This window comes from Azolla caroliniana, unplaced genomic scaffold, assembly GCF_043228905.1.
Source record: "Azolla caroliniana isolate FFs.n. ecotype wild unplaced genomic scaffold, voAzoCaro1.0.p SCAF_9, whole genome shotgun sequence".
Lineage (NCBI taxonomy): Eukaryota > Viridiplantae > Streptophyta > Polypodiopsida > Salviniales > Salviniaceae > Azolla > Azolla caroliniana.
In genome coordinates, this window is record NW_028230444.1 from 9100675 (window position 1) to 9120814 (window position 20140).

Sequence of the window (20140 nt, forward strand, 5' to 3'; positions counted from 1 at the left end):
TTCGGTTTGACAACCTCAGCCAAAGTCGAAGGCTACACTGACTCCGACTATGCCGGAAATACAGACAATCAGAAGTCAACATCAAGCTATATTTTCACCTATGGTGGCGGTGTGATATCATGGAGGTTGAAGCTTCAAGAGTGCACGGCCCTATCGACCACATAAGCCGAGTACATAGCAACATTAGAAGAAAGCCGAACGAAGAGTAGAAGGTAAGAGTTGACCGAATCAATCATGATAATGAGCCATCCCAGGCTCGACACAAACCTCACCTATGCTAACTCGACTATACGTTGAACGACTTGTAACATAAATTAAAATTAGTATTGTAATTTAGGATTATGAGGGAGATAACCCCAAACACATGTACATGTAGGAAAGAGTAGTCCTTTTACAGGGGAGTTTGTTGGCATAAAAGGTCGACTCCTTCCACTTTGTATCCTAGTCACACCACCCACTCCGCATACTATGCAAGGCTTGATAGATGGTATTTGTTGTATGCTAGTCAATATGAAAATTTCACATGTACAATGCATATAGATCATGCTTTGCAGTTGTCAGATCATGCTCCTGTCTGGCAATACCTTGATTTTGGGAATCATTCCTATGAAGTGCATCTCCAAAGGAAGAGACTTATGCTCATTAACAATAGCTACCTCAACCATGAACTCTTCAAGAGGATGGTCTATGACATAATACCTCCTCTTTATGTAGAAGTCAACATAGATGTTGATATAGCATGGGTACATTTTGTACATTGATTACAAACAATAATACAAGAGTATGGGAAGTGGTATGTCTGAAGACAGAGAGATTACACTCAACAAGCCAAATTTACTTGTCAAGCCTTAACGGAGTTAGCACATAGAATATCTTTGACTTTACATGAAGAGGATACATTGTGTATGGCCAAACACACATTGATGCTACATGAAAAAAATTAATTGGAAAAATGGCAAGTTAGGTCAAGACAAATTCCATTGAAAGACAAAGGATGCTCTTCTAAATCCTTCTTCAAAAGGTTGCATCTAATACGCCAAAGGGAATCCATTAAATTCATCAAAACTGGTGATGGTTTGTGGACTACAAACCGACTTGAACTAGCCAAGGAATGTGTAACTCACTTCTCTCACATATTTGAGAACAATGACGTTGTTACAGATGCAGTTAAACAAGCTAGAGATACATTCTTGTCACTAGTTCAACCCACTATTTGTGTTGATAAAGCTATTGCTTTGGATGCAGCATTCACAATGGAGGAGCTCTTGGAGGCTCAAAAGGGCCTCGAGAAAGGCAAAGCGCCTGGTTGGGATGGTATTACGTTAGAGTTCATTACAGAATTTTGGGATGTTCTTAAGGATTTAATCATATCTATGGCAAATAATGCTTGGCAACAATGGGATATGCCGATCTCATGGAAAGAAGGTTTGGTCAAATTAATACCCAAAAAGAAACTGTGTGAATATTTTTCGGATTGGTGACCAATCACTCTCATGCCAGTGATCTACAAACTTATTGCAAAGATAATTGCTAATCATATTAAGGACACTTTGTTGGGATGCATACACGTAAACCAATATGGGTTCATTCCTCGAAGGCAAGTTACAGATAATATTGCTAATGCTTATATTGGAATGTAGTATGCCAAATACACCAAACAAGATGTGTTGCTCACGCAAATTGACATTGAAAAGGCCTTTGACGCCATCCAATGGGATTTTGTGGCAGCCACAATGGTCAAACTAGGATTTGGTCCGAAAACGTCTCAAGTAATCTATTGGCTTTATGGGTCTAGCACATCTTCATGCATTATTGAGGGTGAATTGACAGTCATGGAGCTTAGCCAAATTAGTATGACAAGGTTGTCCTATAAGTGCATTGTTGTATGCAATTGCAACTCATCCACTACTATTGTACATGGATCATCTAGTATCAATTGGTCAACTTCATGGTTTGCAAATGAAAGACGAACATGATTTCGTGGCTCAAGCATATGCAGATGATACATCATTCCTATCACAAAACAATCCAAATGATATGCGGGTGATTATGGATGCCCTCAAATTGTATGGATTGGCTGTTGGATTGCATGTTAACTTCAACAAGTCCAAACTTCTACCCTTGACGCCATATAGTTGGCATCAACTTCTGTGGCTAGGTTAGGTTGTTAGCCCAAATGAAATGGTTAGACATCTTGGTTATCTATTGGGATGGAATGCAACAGGGAAAAGAAAGGTTGAATGGGTTCTGCAAAAAGTGAGACAAAACCTAAGCTATTGGAAGATTGCAACATGGCCACTCCATGTCAGATTGAGGATAGTGCAATCAATATTCATGGCTTATATGCAGTATTACTTAATTATGATTGATTGGCTGAAACACATGATACAAAATATTAACTTAGAAATCATAAGCAGCTTTTGGTGCTCTAAGCAGTCGCATAGAGATATACGACTTTTATCACTAGAGAAGATATGCACTCCACGATTGAGTGGAGGGCTAAATTTTCTTAATTTGCATTTGCATATGTTGGCTAGAAAAGCTACTTTATTGCCGAAATTTGTGGAAGAAACATTGCCTTAGGCAAGAATGCTATCTGATATGTTTGATCATTTGAAAAATAAGTCATTTGGCTCATGGGAAACTAATCATTGGGATGTAGTGTTTGGAAAGCTTGACGGGCACATCAAAGGTTGTTCGTTTAGCTCAAAGCTTCTTGTTGAGAGATCAAGCTAAACTTAGTTTAGTTAGTTAGTCAACTATGTAACTTCGTAGTTACCTAGATAGAATCTAGTTAGAAGTGTTGACTAATAACACCTTAAATAGGACCTTGTACTTAAGTGGGATATTCTAGATCCTCCACTCCTAAGTACATTTAATATAGGACTTACACTTTTGTACCTATATTATCCTCACACATGTGCACCCTTGCACATGAGATCTATATATACCTCATTGTAGGTATTTTAGTATTTGATGATGATAATGCTAGTTTAATATAGTTACTCATCCCCCATCTTGTGTTGTTCATAAGTGTTAACTTCCTCTCTCTCTCTCTCTCTTCCTCTCACACACATACACATACATATCACTTAATCTTCCGCTTAACTTAATCACATAATTAGGTATTAATTAACCCATACTTAATTACTTACCTAATTCTTAACATGGTATCAGAGCGCGTGGTTTAGAAAATCCACTAAGCCCACCCGATTCCGTGATTGTGTGTTCGAGACGCCAATGACAAAATCTGGCTATCGGCTACCATAGTGCCGCTACATAGCACGTGTACGTGATCGAAGGAAGAAAAGCAAAAGAAGAGGAGACACTACAATCAACATGAACACACAAATGGGTAGCTCGCTCCCTAATGAAAAGCTAGACCGGAGCAATTATTCATCTTGGGAGTATAAGATGACCCAATACCTCGTCGGCCAAGGGTATTGGAGCTACATTAACGACACACTCGAAAACAAGCCCGGCATCACAAACGCCAACTACCCAACGTGGGAGCAAGGAGCGAGTTGGGTAATGTATTTCTTGGCAACATGTGTCCATGACCACATGCTTAGCCACATTCGAGATGCCAAGACGCCTAAAGAGGCATGGGAGAACTTAAAGAAGATGTTCGCCGCCAACACGACCGCCCGCAAGCTTCAACTCTGACAAGAGTTGCATAACATTCGACAAAAAGACATGTCCGTGTTGGACTACACCGCCAAGATCAAGAGCATTTGATACTCACTTGGCTCCATCAACATAAACGTCGACGAAGATGAGATGGTTCAACTATGCTTGGGTGGCCTCGCACAACGATTCGATCCATTATGGACGGCAATCTTGGCGAGGGAAAATCCTCCTTTTTCCTTCGACCTTCAATCAATGCTAATGGTTGAAGAGAACCACGTCCAAACCAAAACCAAGACATCAGAAGTACAAATGTTCTTCTTGAACTCGGATGGTGGCCGAGGACGAAGTCGAGGCGATAGAAGAGGCCAATTCGGCCCATCACACGAAGGGAGCTCAAACCTTCATGGAAGCCATCGAGGAACCTTCGGAAGAAGGGGGAGCTTCCTGACAGGAACTACACGCTCCCTTTGAACAACGCTCGGACACAACCAAGCCTAGAACAAAACACAGAAAATAGGGAATGAAACACAACACGATAGAGAGAAGAGTACACAGGATGTTTACGTGGAAAACCCAAACTCGGGAAAAACCACGGTAGCCCACAGACCGCAAACTATTACTATGTCAGAATGTACAATAAGAAAGCACCAAGGCCACGACCTCGAGCTTGCTATCTTCGCCACATGCGGCGGTTACAGTCAAAGGCAACGACCTCTTCCTCTCTCTCACTCTCTCTGTACACAGTTACATGCTCTAATCTTGCGCCAACAAGAATGACAACAACTATCATCATAAACAAAGTTTGCCCTGAGTCATATTTATACTAATATGACTTTTCAGCTATTTACAAATATAGCCCCGATGGACTCTCAGAAACATATTTACAAATATGTCCCTTTATCCGGTGAGCACTCCTCACCGGACCTTCACCATCCGGCTCTTGCCGGGTACTCCTCATCCGGTTCGCACCGGATCTTCCGTAGCCGGGTACTCCTCATCCAGTGCTTGCCGGGTACACCACATCCGGTTCTCATCGGGTCCTCCGTAGCCGGGGTACTCCTCATCCGGTTCTCACCGGGTCTTCCGTAACTGGGTACTCTTCATCCGGTTTCTCACTTCCCATCCGGAGGGACAGGTTTCCTAACACTTCCATGCCGAACATGGTCGGCAAACGAGGCCCGCAAATTGCAATTATTGCGGCAAAATCGGTCACTATGAGGTGGAGTGTGTCAGGAATAGTACTAAAACATAGAGAGAATTAGTATTGGAGAACGGAAGTACTATTAGTACTAAGAGGACGGGATTGCGTAAGACTCCTGAGAGAGGAAGAGAGAGAGATAGCAAGGACCAGAGAGAGAGAGAGATGATGATAACAGATGATATATTATATGAAGAGTAAGTACAAAATAGCTATGAGGCTTAAGACTGGCGTTGAACCAATTTGGTTCGAAATAATGCCTTGTGCCTCCTTTTATAGTGCTCTTAGGAGTAGTCTTGAAGCTTCTAGAATGTTCTAGAGAAATCTGGAATATACATTAATTTTTTATAGTTAAACGTAAATGAAAATAATATCCTACATATTACAATAGATAGTGTAATGGAACATAAGGTCATGGGTTTGAGTCTTGTCATATCATGACATTATCCCCCCCTTAAGACAACGAGTGTAACGAGTCGGCGGTGATTGAGGACCGGGTTTGTCCAGATACTGTCGGTGGAAATCAACAAGAAGATCCTGAGCATTGGCGACATGCTCAACAGGATCCCAAGTACGTTCGCTTGGACTATAACTGAGCCAATCGACCAAATAATAAAGTTTGTTGCGAACGAACTTGGAGTCGAGGACAACATCAACTTCATACTCCGGGTCGGCGTCCAACTCAAGCGGGGGCGGCGGTGGTGTAACACGATCGGGAATAGTGTTGGCCTTATAAGGTTCAAGAAGAGAACTATGGAAAACCGGATGTATCTGAAGGTGTGGAGGAAGATCAAGGTGGAATGTGACATCATTAATCTTACTGGTAATACGGAAAGGATCGAGTCGTCGATAGTCCAATTTATCGCACGGTCGAGTAGTCTTGATGTGACGACGTAAGAGCCATACTCTATCTCCGATGGCAAAAGAGGAGGGAAGACGATGACGATCCGCATAAGTCTTTTGTGTGTGTTGAACATGACGAAGATGAGTAGATAGATCCATCTGAATCTTGTGTAGCCTCTCCAAATGATCCTCGGCACGAGGGTTGGTAGGTAGCTCCGGGGTGTCGATCAGAGACCAACGAGGATGAAAACCGGTATAAGTGTAAAATGGGGAGATCTAAGTCGAGGAGTGAATAGCGTTATTATAAGAACAGTTCGCAAAGTGGAGAATATCAGCCCAATCGTCCTGTTGGTAACTCAGAAAACACCGGAGGTATTGTTCCAGCGTTTGATTTGTTTGTTTCGCCTGCCCATTGGTCTGGGGATGGTTGCTGGAGGAGAGGTTTCAAGAGACCTTGAGCATCTTAAAGAGATGCTTCCAAAATTTGGAGACAAATTGAGGTCCTCGGTCACTAATGATATTGTCTGGGAGGCCATGATACCGAAATACCTCACGCATGACAAGGGTGGTGGTTTCTTCACTTGTGATGGCCTTAGTACAAGGCACAAAATGTGCCATCTTAGTATATCGATCAACGACGGTTAAGATAGCATCGAAACCCTTCGAGACTGCAAGATCTATGATAAAATCAAGGCAAATGGACTGCCACGGCTTACTTGGAATTGGTAAGGATTCCAACAAGCCATATGGATGATGTCGTGGCATCTTTGCTTGGCAACAAACATCACAGGTCTGAACATAGTCGTCGACAAAACGTCGCATATGGGGCCACCAAAAAGATCGTTGAACCAGATCCAACGTCTTGGTACTACCGAAATGTCCCGTTGTATGGGTGCCGTGACAATTTTGGACGATTTGAAGGCAACAAGAGAAATCGGGAACATATACGAGCTTTTTGAAGAATAACAAACCATCATGATATTCGAATTGTCGGTATTCAATACCTGGTTGTTGAGACTGGGAACAGGATGCCCGAGAGGTATCAATTTGCGCTAGAATGGCTTGAGCAACACTATCCGTCTTCAAGTTGGCACGTATGGCATCGATAATCCGGGAATCCAGTGGAGTGTGAAAAATCCGTGTTTTGTGCAAACGTGTTGGTCCCAAGATTACCTGCTTTTGAGTATCAAATGTTGGATCACCAGGACGAGGTGCAAGATATGAACGTCGTGATAGTGCATCTGCTTTTCCTTGCTGCTTCCCCGGCCGATATGTGATTTTGAAGTCAAAACGCATGAGGAATTGGGCCCACCAAGCTTGCCATTGATTTAGTACACGAGCGTTCTGGAAATAAGCAAGATTTTTATGATCACTAAAGATGATGACCTCATGTGGAGAGCCCTCTAAGAATTGCCGCCATTGCATAAATGAATCCATGATGGCTAATAACTCCTTGCACAAAGAAATGCATGCTCCTTCTTGGTAAGTTGTGTGAGAGGCAAAATAATCTTCGAGTAATCTTGTATAAACTTGCGGTAGAAGTTAGCAAAGCCTAGGAAACATTGTACATCTCGTAACGAACGTGGAGTTTGCCACTCTAGCACAGTTTTGACTTTAGTTGGATCCATGGAGATGACGTAGCCTAGAAATTCCACTTGATTGCAGTCAAAGCTACATTTTTCTAGTTTGGCATAAAGACCATTCTCTCGGAGTCGTTTTAGTACTAATAGTACATGAGAATCATGCTCTTCCTGGGTCTTCGAATAAATCAATAGATCATCCAGATAGATGATCAAACAGATATCCAAGACATCTCTGAATATATCATTTGCCATGTGTTGGAAGACTGTGGGTGCATTGGTTAGGCCGAACGGCATAACGATATACTCGAAGTGCCCATATCGGGTGCGAAAAGCGGTCTTCCATTCGTCTCCCGGTCGGATCCACACGAGGTTATACGCTCCTCGTAGGTCGATTTTTGTAAAAAACTTGGCACCATTTACTCGCTCTAAAAGACTTGAAATAAGAGGAAGTGCATACCTATTCCTGATGGTGACCTTATTCAAGCCGTGGTAATCAATGACGAGATGAAGTGATCCATCTTTCTTCTTGACAAAGAAAATGGGTGCACCGGCCGGAGATTTTGAGTGACGAATAAACCCGCTTGCCAAATTCTCTTCTATGTAGGCTCGAAGGACTTCTAACTCAGTTGGTGACAAGTTGTAAATTGGTCCCCATGGTGGCTTTGTTCCTAGTTGTAAATCGTACGGACTGTTGTAGGTTTTAGGGTTAAGGTAAATAGATTATTATGATGACGATGATTGGTGATGGAAATAGACATGGTGGGTGTGATGAGGATGATGAACGTTATGGGATTGATGGTGAGAGAGACGACAAGCATTGAGAAGCATTGCGGGGTGGGGGGTGGTGCCTAGAATGGCTCCACCCCCCTCCCAAAGGGGGTTCAACGTAAGGGGAGAGAGAGAGAGAGAGAGAGAGAGAGAGAGAGAGAGAGAGAGAGAGAGAGAGAGAGAGAGAGAGAGAAATGGTTATTCATGTTTCATTCTTTCCCCATAAGAGGTTAAATAGTACAAGAGGGGGTAGATACATAGGGATGTAAGCCCCCTCGAGCATTCATACTGGACACTCAGTCACACCTCCTCGTATCCATCTACATGCACACACGTGTGCATGTGTTCACATACGTATAGACTCACAATTACATTTATGCCCCCTACACATACACAACATCATGATAACATTCGACCCTCACTCATCACACTTGACTCTCCGTACATCTCGTACGGGGTAACACAATATGGCACGCCCATGGGAGAGTGCGTTGCACGTCGATCCTACATGCCTTGATCATAATTTTTTTTCGACTGGAATTTCCATCAGTCCTCTCAACGATCGACTCCCTCGATCAGAGCGCTTGACTCGAACATCGTTGTCAGTCAGCAACTCTTCTGCGACACGAACATTCTCATTTTGTCGACTTACGAACTTTGGTAACATCAACGATCGACTCCCTCAATCGGGGCGCTTGACTCGAACATCTCCTTCGGTCAGCGACTTCATCGACACGAACATTCTCATTCTGTCGGTTCACGAACTTCGATAACATCATTTGGGTCGTCAAAAAAACGTTGTATGTATGTGTGTTCCTTTTGTTGATTTTGTGAGTTGTGTGTCGATCGTGTCCATTTCTTTTAGGTTGATGAGTTTTCAAAATTTCGTAGGTGCCCTTTGATTTTTAAAATTTTTATTATATACCCTCAATTTTTGAAAATTTCATTTAGTACCCCCAAGTTTCTGAAACTTTAGGCTGCTACCCTCAACATTTTAAAATTTCTTCGCATGCCCCTTATCATTCTCTTTTTCCCTCTTTTTTCTTTTCTTGTTTCCTTCTTTTTTTCTCTTGCTTCTTGTTTTCTTCTTCTTCAACATCTCTTCCTCTGTGTTTTCTATTTCTTCTTCCCTTTCTCTCTTTCTTTCCTTCATCTCCGTTTTTTGTTTCTTCTTCCTTCTTTCACCACCGCTATGTCCATTGTCCATGGTTGTCACGCTCTGTTCTTGTGTCATTGTGTCTGTACAACGTTCTCTGCTCATCTCTGTCTCTGTCTCTGTTTTCGTTTCTGTTTCCGTCTTTGGCTCCATCGCCGTGACCGTCACCGTCGTCATCACCATCACCATCCGTCGTCGTTGTCTGTCGGTTCGTCCTCGTCCAGCGTTGTCTGTCTATGTCTCTGACTCCATTCGGTCCATCTGTTCGAACTGGCCGTTATTGTCTTTCCGGCGCTCCAGCCACTGTTCGGTTGTCCGGCCCGTTGTTTCAACGTCATCGTCATTCCGGTGGTCGGCTGTCCGGCCATTCCTATCGCTTTTCGTCGTGGTGTCACCGTTCTAGTTGCTGTCTAGCCGCTCCGGCTGTCTGTCCGGTCGCTGAATTTTGCTGCCGCCGGTTGTCCGTGTCCGACCCTATCTCCCGGTCCTCCGTTCGTTTGTCTGGCCCGTCCGGTCTGGCCATCTTCATCGCTAATTTTTCGCCACCGTTGCTGATTATTTGCCGCCACTCCGGTCGTTGTTCAGCTATTGTCCTATCCATTTGTCCGTTGTCTTTCGGTCGTGCGTTCAGTCCGTCCTCTCGGCCGCTTGTCTGCTTCCCCGGCCTTGTCCGACCCTCCAGCCGCTCCGGCTGCTACAACCACTGTCCGGCTATTCCGACCGGTTTTCGTCCATTCGAGTCCGCTTCTGTGTCTCCATCTCCCTTGTGGTTTTCCGGCTCTCATCAATGACTTTCTGCATCACGTTGTCTCGTCTGACTTCTCCGTTTCTGGCTACATCGTGTCGGTGTCTTTGTCTCCGTCTGGGTTTGCCAGTCGCCTCTATCGTTGTCTGTCGACCGCCCACAGAGAAAGCTAGACCCCAAGTCGGAGAAGTGCATCCTAGTCGGCTACTCACATGAACAAAAGGGTTATAAGAGCTATAACCCTAAAACAAAACAAGTTCGAGTGAGCCGAGATGTCGAATTTCATGACTCGGCATCATGCTACTCTCTACCAACTCCAATTTTTTACTTCGACACAATTCCGGAGGATGAGGCCAATGAGCCCGAAACAATTCGGGCAGCAGATTAAGAAGGATTCGGTACTCTAGATGAGAGTCCGATCTGATTCCAGCTAAGTGGGCCGCATTAGCAACTGAGTCGGAATGAGCAATTAAATGAAGAGTTAGTGAGTAGTGGAGACTCAACTGTGCTCTCCCCACGTAAGGAACCGAGGAGATGGTTCACACGCAAGGAAAAGGGGAAGAACAAGAAGCCGGAATATGCAACCTGCAAAGACGAGTGGGATCGGAGCGAGACCGACTCTGGGAAGAACGAAGATGGACCTTCAAAAGAGAAGTCCGCGTTGGCAATGAGGGTCGTGAAATCGGCGAATCAGGAATTGCGTTGATCGACCCACCAGAAAATCCCCGTGAAGAGGTACGGGTACAACGAGTACATGGTGCATCATTACGCGTACATGGTGAAGGTGGTAGTGATGCGTGAGCCGGAGAGCTACGCTGAAGCGGCTAAGGACCCGAACTGGCAGAAGGCTATGGAGGAAGAGATGCACGCACTCACGAAGAATGAGACGTGGGATTTAGTGGACATACCGAACGAAGTGAAGCGAATTGGTTGCCGGTGGGTATACAAGGTTAAATACAACACTGATGGCTCCGTCAACCGGTACAAGGTCCGATTAGTGGCAATGGGCTACACGTAGCAGCTCGACATCGACTACGATGAGACCCGCGCCAGTCACAAAGATGACGATTATTTGTGTCTTGCTTGCGGTGACAGCGGCGAAGGGGTGGCATCTACATCAAATGGATGTGAAAAACACGTTCTTGCAAACTAATATTGAGGAATAGGTGTTTATGGTTCAACCCCCCCAATTTCAGCCCGGAATGAACACATCGGCTATATGCCGATTGAAGAAGTCCCTCTACAGACTCAAGCAAGCCCCGCGCGTCTAGAACGCGAAGATCACGCAGAGACTACGTTGGATGGGGTTTGCTCTGTCAAAATCAGACTCTTCACATTTCATCCGGCAAGGTTGGAACGTGCTGGTTAGTATTTTACTTTATGTTGATGATTTAGTCATCGCCGGTGCCGACCTCGACGAAATCGGCCGCATAAAGTCCCAGCTTGCGGCATCATTTGACATGAAGGATCTTGAGGAGCTTCATTAAATCCTTGGGATTGAAGTGATCCGCGCCCTAGAGGGCATACTGATTAGTCATCGGCATTATGTGTTGAGTATGCTCTTCAAATTCGGTATGACGGAATACAAATCCGTCTCGAGTCCTCTGGACGGGAATGTGAAGCTTCCCCCCGACTCTGGAACAACATGCAACCCGAAAAGGTTCTGACATATGGTCGGAAGCCTTTTCTATCTGACCATCACCCGGCCAAACCTCCGTTATCCAGTCGGCTTGATTAGTCAATTCATGGCACATCCGACCGTGGAGCACCTTCAGTTCGCGCACCAAATACTAAGGTACGTTAGCGGCACTAAGGACAGGGGGTTGTTATATCAGGTTGGTATAGCCGAACAACTTGTCGGCTATATGGATGCCGATTGGGCCGAAAATGCCGGTGGCCGCAAGTCTACATCCAGATATGCATTTTCACTTGGAAGCACCGCAGTCGCCTGGAGTAGTAAGAAGCAACCAACAGTTGCACTATCGAGCACGGAAGCCAAGTACCGACGAGTGGTTGTCGCAACGTGCGAAGCCATATGGCTCAAGAGGCTTTTTGAAGGATCTACGAGTGGAAGTGTCTGACTCGACGATGATCTATTGCGACAAGCTTAGCAACATCCAGTTGGCAAAGAACCCCATCTTTCACCGCCGGACTAAGCACATCGAGGTGCACTACCACTTTGTCCATGAGCGCGTTCTCTCCGGTGAGGTGGTGACGGGAACTCAAACGCTCCTTATGTCTAACGCTCGGCCACAACCGAGCTTCTTTTCATACGCAGAAAATGGGAAACAAATGCACGACACGAAGTGAGAGAAGATACACACACTACACAGGAGGTTTACGTGGAAAACCCCAAACTAGGGGAAAAACCACGGCAGTCCACAGGCTGCAAACTGTCACTATGTAAGAATGTACAAAACAATGAGTCCACGGAGGCAACGACCTCGTGCTCACGATCTTCGCCACTGGCGGCGGTTACAACAGAGGCAACGACCTCTCTCTCTCTCTCTCTCTCTCTCTGTACAGTTACGCACTCTGATTTCGTGCAAAACAGAAAATGACAACAACAACTAAAAGTTTGCCCTAAGTCATATTTATACTAATATGAATTTTCGGCTATTTACAAATATAGCCTCGATGGGCTCTCAGAAACATATTTACGAATATGTCTCTTCCTCCGGTTCTCACCGGTTCTGTATCATCACGCTCTCCGTAGCCGGGTACTCCTCATCCGGTTCACACCGGGCCTGCACCATCCGGCTCTCCGTAGCCGGGTACTACTCATCTGGTTCACACCGGGCCTGTATCATCCGGCTCTCCGTAGCCGGGTACTCCTCATCCGGTTCACACCGGGCCTGTATCATCCGGCTCTCCATAGCCGGGTACTCCTCATCTGGTTCACACCGGGCCTGTATCATCCGGCTCTCCGTAGCCAGGTACTCCTCATATCGTTTCGGCCTCGGCCTATTGGTCTCGGTCGAGTTTGGTCGTCGGCACTGTTCTTCTCCCTTCCCATCCGGAGGGACCTGTCTCCCAACAAACTCCCCCTTCACTCCGGCATGGGGTGTCTTACCAGTCCGATTCTCTTCCGGCATGCATCCAGCTTGTCGGGTGTCAGCACTTTGGTCAGCATATCTGACCCGTTCTCGGCCGTGTGGATCTTCGTCAGTGCGAACTCCTGGTCATCTACTCTTTCCCGGATCCAGTGATACCTCCGCTGGATATGCTTCGTCCGGGAATGGTAGGCCGCATTTTTAGCAAGGTGGATGGCACTTTGACTGTCGCAATAGAGTCGGTATTCCTCTTGCCGTATACCGAGCTCTTCGATGAAGTCCTTCATCCATAAAATTTCCTTGCCGGCTTCCACAGCCGCCATGTACTCCGCCTCCGTGGTTGACAATGCAACCGTCTTCTGCAGCCTCGACTGCCACGAAAAAGCTCCCCCTGCATATGTCATTACATACCCGGATGTAGACCGGCTGGTATCCACATCAGCTGACATGTCCGAATCGGTGAAACCGTCTAGTTGAGGTTTTCCAGAGCCGAATTGGAGACACATATTTGAAGTGCCCTTCAAATACCGGAGTATCCATTTGACTGCGTTCCAGTGCTCCTTGCCGGGATTACTCATGAACCGGCTCACCACTCCGACTGCGTATCCAATATCCGGTCGGGTACAGACCATTGCGTACATCCAGCTCCCGACAGCAGAGGCATATGGAATCTTCATCATATCTGCCTTCTCTCCTTTCGTCTTCGGGCTTTGCTTGCCGGATAGCTTGCAGTTTGCCAGAAGTGTCGATCCGACCGGTTTCGCATCTGACATGTTGAACCGGTGAAGCACCTTTGTCACGTACTTCTCCTGTGACAGCCATAATTGCTTCACTGACCGGTCCCGAATGATGTGCATCCCCAGCATCTGTCTTGCCGGACCCAAGTCTTTCATTGAGAAGGTCCGGTTGAGAGCCTTCTTCAGCATCCGTATTTTGACTTGGTCCCGTCCGACGATCAACATGTCATCCACGTACAGGAGGAGTATCAGGAAGTCCCCTCCTTCGAACTTCTTCACAAACACGCAGTGATCGGCCTGCGTCTTGTGGTACCCTTGATCGGTCATGAAGGAGTCGAACTTCCGATACCATTGCCGAGAGCCTGCTTCAGTCCGTATAGGCTCTTCTTCAACCGGCATACCAGGTGCTCCTTCCCTTTCTCCACAAATCCTTCCGGTTGCTGCATGTAGATCTCTTCTTCGAGGTCGCTGTGAAGGAATGCCATCTTCACGTCTAGCTGCTCTACCTCGAGGTCCATGCTTGCTGCTATACTCAGCACCGTCCGGATGGAGGTCATCTTTACTACCGGGGCAAATATCTCGTCGAAGTCCACGCCCTTCTTCTGCTGGAACCCCTTCACCACGATCCTGGCTTTGTATCTCGGGGGGTTGCCGGCATCTCCCGGTTTCAACTTGTACACCCACTTGTTTCGGAGTGCCCGCTTTCCTTTCGGCAACTCCACCAATTCGTGCGTATGGTTCTCATGCAGGGAATCCATCTCATCCTGCATGGCACTTAACCATTTTCGGCTGTGGGTGTCTTCCTTCGCTTCTTCGAAGCTTTCCGGCTCCCCCTCATCGGTCAGCAGAACATGCTCTGCATCCGGAAATCTCCGGGGTGCCCTTCTCTCTCTGAGAGGATATCTACGTCTTCGGGCTTCGGTAACCGGCTCCTCCATTTGCTCTTCATCCGAATCCGATTCGGGGTCTTGGCCGGTTCCGATCTCAGCTTCCTGTACTTCTTCTTCTGCCGGTTCGGTATCCTCACCGTAACCGGCTGGTTCCTCGAGTGCTAACCGGTCTCTTGCCGGTTGGGTCTGCTCATCGTAGAGTCTATCCTTACCGGTCGACTCGGAGTTCATTATCTTCTTCTCCGACTCCCAGTCGGCGAGCGTCTTGTCCTCCATGAAGATAATATCTCGACTCCGGAATACCTTCTTGTCGACCAGGTCCCACACTCGGTAGCCGAACTCATCCTCACCGTAACCGAGGAATATGCATGGCCGGGTCTTTGGATCTAACTTTCCTCTCCGGTCCTTTGCTACATGCACGTACGCGAGACACCCGAACACCCTCAGATGCCGGTAGGACACTTCCTTACCGGTCCATACTCTCTGTGGCGTGTCTCCGTCCAAGGGTACTGAGGGTGATCTGTTTATCACATATGTTGTCGTCGACAGTGCCTCAGCCCAAAACTTCTTGGGTAGTTTTGCATGCGCTAGCATACTCCGGACCCTCTCCATTATGGTCTGGTTCATCCTCTCGGCCAGTCCGTTTAGTTCCGACGTCTTCGGCACGGTAAATTCGAGCCGGATTCCCTTCGAGCGGCAGTACTCCTCGAACTGCCCCCGGTACTCTCCTCCGTTATCTGCTCGAACCGCCTTCAGCTTCCGGCCGGTTTCTCTTTCCACTCTCGCGTGGAGCTCTTTGAAGACGGATAACACCTGATCCTTTGTCTTCAACGGTGTGGCCCACAGCTTCCGGCTGTGGTCATCTATGAACGTCACGAAGTACTGCGCTCCGGCATGTGACTTCGTGTCTACTTGACACACATCCGTATGCACCAACTCCAGTGGTGCATTACGTCTCATCGGTGGCCTTGGTCGGAAGGAGGTCCGGTTCTGCTTACCGACCAGGCAATCAGTGCACTTCTCTAAGTGCACGTTCTTCACTGGAATGAGGTTGTCGTCTGCAAGCCTCTTCATCCCCTTCTCGCTCATATGACACAGCCTCTTGTGCCACAGCTCACCGGCAGTGTCGGGTGCAACGTTCACTTCTTCTGGACATAACCGGGAATTCATCAGGTACAGCGTGTTGACCTTCCGGGCCCGAGCCACAATCAGGCTCCCTTTGCTGAACTTCATGACACCGTTCTGGATGCTACCCGTGTAGCCTTCATCATCTAGCCGACCGGCTGATATCAGGTTCAGACGAACTTCCGGAACGTGTCGGACATCCTTCAGCAGCAACTTGCATCCAGTTGGTGTTGTCAGCCACACGTCTCTTATGCCGACGATTCGGCGTGTTCCTTCATTCCCAATCCGGACACAGCCATGATCACCGGCTGAATAGGATGAGAAGCATTTCCGGTCCGGGGTAAGGTGGAACGACGCTCCGGAGTCTAACACCCAGGTCATCTCGTCGCCGGCAAGGTTTATTTCACTCTCCTCGGTGATGAGCATCAACTCTTCTTCACTTGCCGTGATTGTCGTCGTTCCCTTCCGGTCCGGCCCCCTCCGATCTTTACCGTTCCGATCTTTACCGTTCCGATCCGGGGTTTGCTTCGAATCAGTACCGTCGGTTTCCTTGTCTTTACGGAAATGCCGACAGTTCTTTTGGAAGTGTCCCGGCTTGCCACAATAGACTCAAGTAGGCCTCCCCCTTGACTTTGACCGTGTCCCCGACTCTCTCCCGGTTCTGGGGACTACGGTTTCTATGTCTTCCGCGTTCCGATTTGGTAAGAAGCACTTTGGAGTCGGAGCTCGTATCTTTGTCTTTCCGACGCGCCTCCTCATCTAGCAAGCTCGACTTTACTCTTGCTAGGGATAACCGCTTTCCTTCCGGCCTGGCGTTGCCCAAAGTGACAACCAACGTCTCCCAGCTATCCGGGAGGGAACCGAGCAGGAGTAGCGCAAGTACCTCATTGGCGAGAGGTACTTCCAATGAAGTTGCCTGGTGAATCAGCCCCTGGAAGGCATTCATGTGCTCCGCCATGCTGGAGCCATCATGGTACCGGAGTCTTACTAGCTTCCGGAATACCGAAACCTGGTTAACGGCATTTTTGTTTTGAAGCATTATGCCGATCTTCTCCCAGAGCTCATGAGCCTTGCTCTCTTCATTGAAGTTGTTGTACAGGCTCATGTCGATGAAGCACCGTACGTATGCCGTTGTCTTCATGTGCATCACCTCCCATATCGCGGCGTCGATTTTGTCTGGTCTCTTGTCCCCGAACTGAACCGGCAGCCAGAGGTCTTTGACCACGAGCATATCCCTCATCTTCGACTTCCACACTGAGTAGTTGGAGCCGGTGAGCTTGAACATGCCGCCAAATGATTCGTCCATTTTTCTGTGTTGTTTCGCTCTGATACCACTTGACGGGAACTCAAACGCTCCTTATGTCTAACGCTCGGCCACAACCGAGCTTCTTTTCATACGCAGAAAATGGGAAACAAATGCATGACACGAAGTGAGAGAAGATACACACACTACACAGGAGGTTTACGTGGAAAACCCCAAACTAGGGGAAAAACCACGGCAGTCCACAGGCTGCAAACTGTCACTATGTAAGAATGTACAAAACAATGAGTCCACGGAGGCAACGACCTCGTGCTCACGATCTTCACCACTGGCGGCGGTTACAACAGAGGCAACGACCTCTATCTCTCTCTCTCTCTCTCTCTGTACAGTTACGCACTCTGATTTCGTGCAAAACAGAAAATGACAACAACAACTAAAAGTTTGCCCTAAGTCATATTTATACTAATATGAATTTTCGGCTATTTACAAATATAGCCTCGATGGGCTCTCAGAAACATATTTACGAATATGTCTCTTCCTCCGGTTCTCACCGGTTCTGTATCATCCGGCTCTCCGTAGCCGGGTACTCCTCATCCGGTTCACACCGGGCCTGCACCATCCGGCTCTCCGTAGCCGGGTACTACTCATCTGGTTCACACCGGGCCTGTATCATCCGGCTCTCCGTAGCCGGGTACTCCTCATCCGGTTCACACTGGGCCTGTATCATCCGGCTCTCCATAGCCGACTACTCATCCGGTTCACACCGGGCCTGTATCATCCGGCTCTCCGTAGCCAGGTACTCCTCATACCGTTTCGGCCTCGGCCTATCGGTCTCGGCCGAGTTTGTTCGTCGGCACTGTTCTTCTCCCTTCCCATCCGGCGGGACCTGTCTCCCAACAGGTGGAATTGTCGCATGTTCCGACGGATCAGCAGGTAGTCGATATCTTCACCAAACCCCGATATGCCGAACTTGAGGGGTAGGAGTGAAAGGAGGAATGGGAAAGACGACCGAGCCGAGTCGGAAACCGATTTCGACTTCGGCCCAACTGAAGAAGTCGGAGTGCACGGGACAACTAAAGAATCTGAGATCAGACACAGGGGGAGCCACCGGAACGGAGAACCCAAGCAGAAGCCAACGGAAAAAGGGGGAGGCAAAGCCAGGAAGGCCAAGACCTAGACGTGGTCTGATGTGGTAAAGGGCCTAAAAGATGATGACGAATTGGAGACAGCCAATTCAGACAAGAGCTAGAACAAATCGGAGGTAGTCAATTCTAAAGAAGCGTTCGATTCGAAGGAGCCGAATCAACTGGAGGCCAAACAGGCGAGATGGCAGCGGAAGTCGACACCGACATGGAGGAACTGACGGGTCGAGATGCACCGAAGTCGCAACAACGAAGGAACTGAGATGGGCTTGTTGAGCAGACAAGTTGATCGAGGAGGTCGAGGAGTGCAGAACTGGAGGGGTCACAGAAGGAGGAACTGGACCGGACGAGGAGCGCTAGTGAGACGGGAGGATGCCAAAAGGAGCTAGACGAAAGAACCTGCTGCCCCAGAAAAGGACATTGTGATCTGGCCTGAAGTTGAGCTTGAGGGGGAGTATTGAGCTGACAAGCTCAACCGTATCCGGATCAGCTGAATAAGCCAGAGACGGAACGGATTGTATTCGGTAGGCCGTTAGAGGCCTACAAATCTAGCCTAGTACGTAGGCATATTTTTGGGAGTCAATGTCAGCCATGCGTATGAGCATTGAAGTACATAGTACTTCTGTCAGTCCCTTGTGGACTTGTATAAAAAGTGCTCACTAAGCACATCCTATGTACAAAGTATTAATTTTTTAATATAGTTTATGTTATTCTGCTCTCTCTGTCTCTCCTGTGTATTCCCTATTCCTAAGCGTCCATTAAACCTTTATTCTCTGTTTCATGTTGCTATCCGGAAAAACCGGTTTGTGAAACCTTCCACATTAACTTTGACAGCAATCAAGTTCAATCCATTATGGTTCATTGGTATCATACCGCTTTCAAAGATGCATTTATTGGGAAGTACTCTTTAGAGATGGTTAAGGATGTCAGAGGCACAAGCAGAAACTGGAGAAGAAAGAATCTACCCAACATGTCTACTCTAACACTTATGTCGATATACTCATGTATGACTTCTACTTGACCAAAACAGGCCATCTAAGACAGACTACAATCAAGATATAAAAGAGAAGGTCCCAGATGTGGTTGTTGACAAATTATAGATATGAACAAGGAGTATGTCTCATTATGACGGTGACGTTGGATTGCAATTGGTTGAGGACAATGCATTGGTTGCTAGTGATGATGAGGATGAGACCTCACAAAGCTCTTCTAGTTCATCGGATGAGTCTGAAGGGGAAGGTGTATCTCTGGGAAGTGATGGATCTCATATACGAAATGTAAATATTGTATGTTACATCAATATAGCGATTGACAAATATTTATAAATATAGGTGTTAGTAATTTTGTAATTTTTGTACGTTCTCTTGTCAATTTCACGTGTCAATTATTTAGGCAATGTTTGAAAGCCCTAAATTTTTGGACATAGTATAAATCAATATATTTTGATTCAATTTCCAAAAACCTTTACGCATGCGATGGTCCTTTTTGAGAAATGACCTACTTTGTGCCTTTTTTGGACAGACTATTCTTAAATTGCGACATATTACCTATTTCAAATGTCTTGGTGTTACCCTATGAGAATACATTTCTCCGACCCTGGATCGAGCTTCTGATGTTTCTCGTCGGGAATATGTATATATGCAATTGAACCGAATATCCTGATGTGGGATAGGTCCGGTTTCTTAACGTAAAACTTCTCATGGGGGATAAAATCATGCACTTCTAATGTTGTGCAGCGATTCATCAGATAGACAGCCGTATTCGCCGCGTCAACCCAATATGAGTTTGGTAGATGTTTCTCGTTTATCATTGCCCTTGCCACCTCGAGTATGTGCCGATTCTTGCGTTCAGCTACTCCATTCTACTGAGGTGCATGTCGACAGGTAAACTCCCGTTGGATTCCTTCTTGTCGAAGGTATGTTGTAAAGGCGTCGGAGAAGTACTCTTTGCGGTCGTCCGATTGAAGGCATCGGACATGCCGACCAGTTGCCTTTTCAACTTCGTTTTTG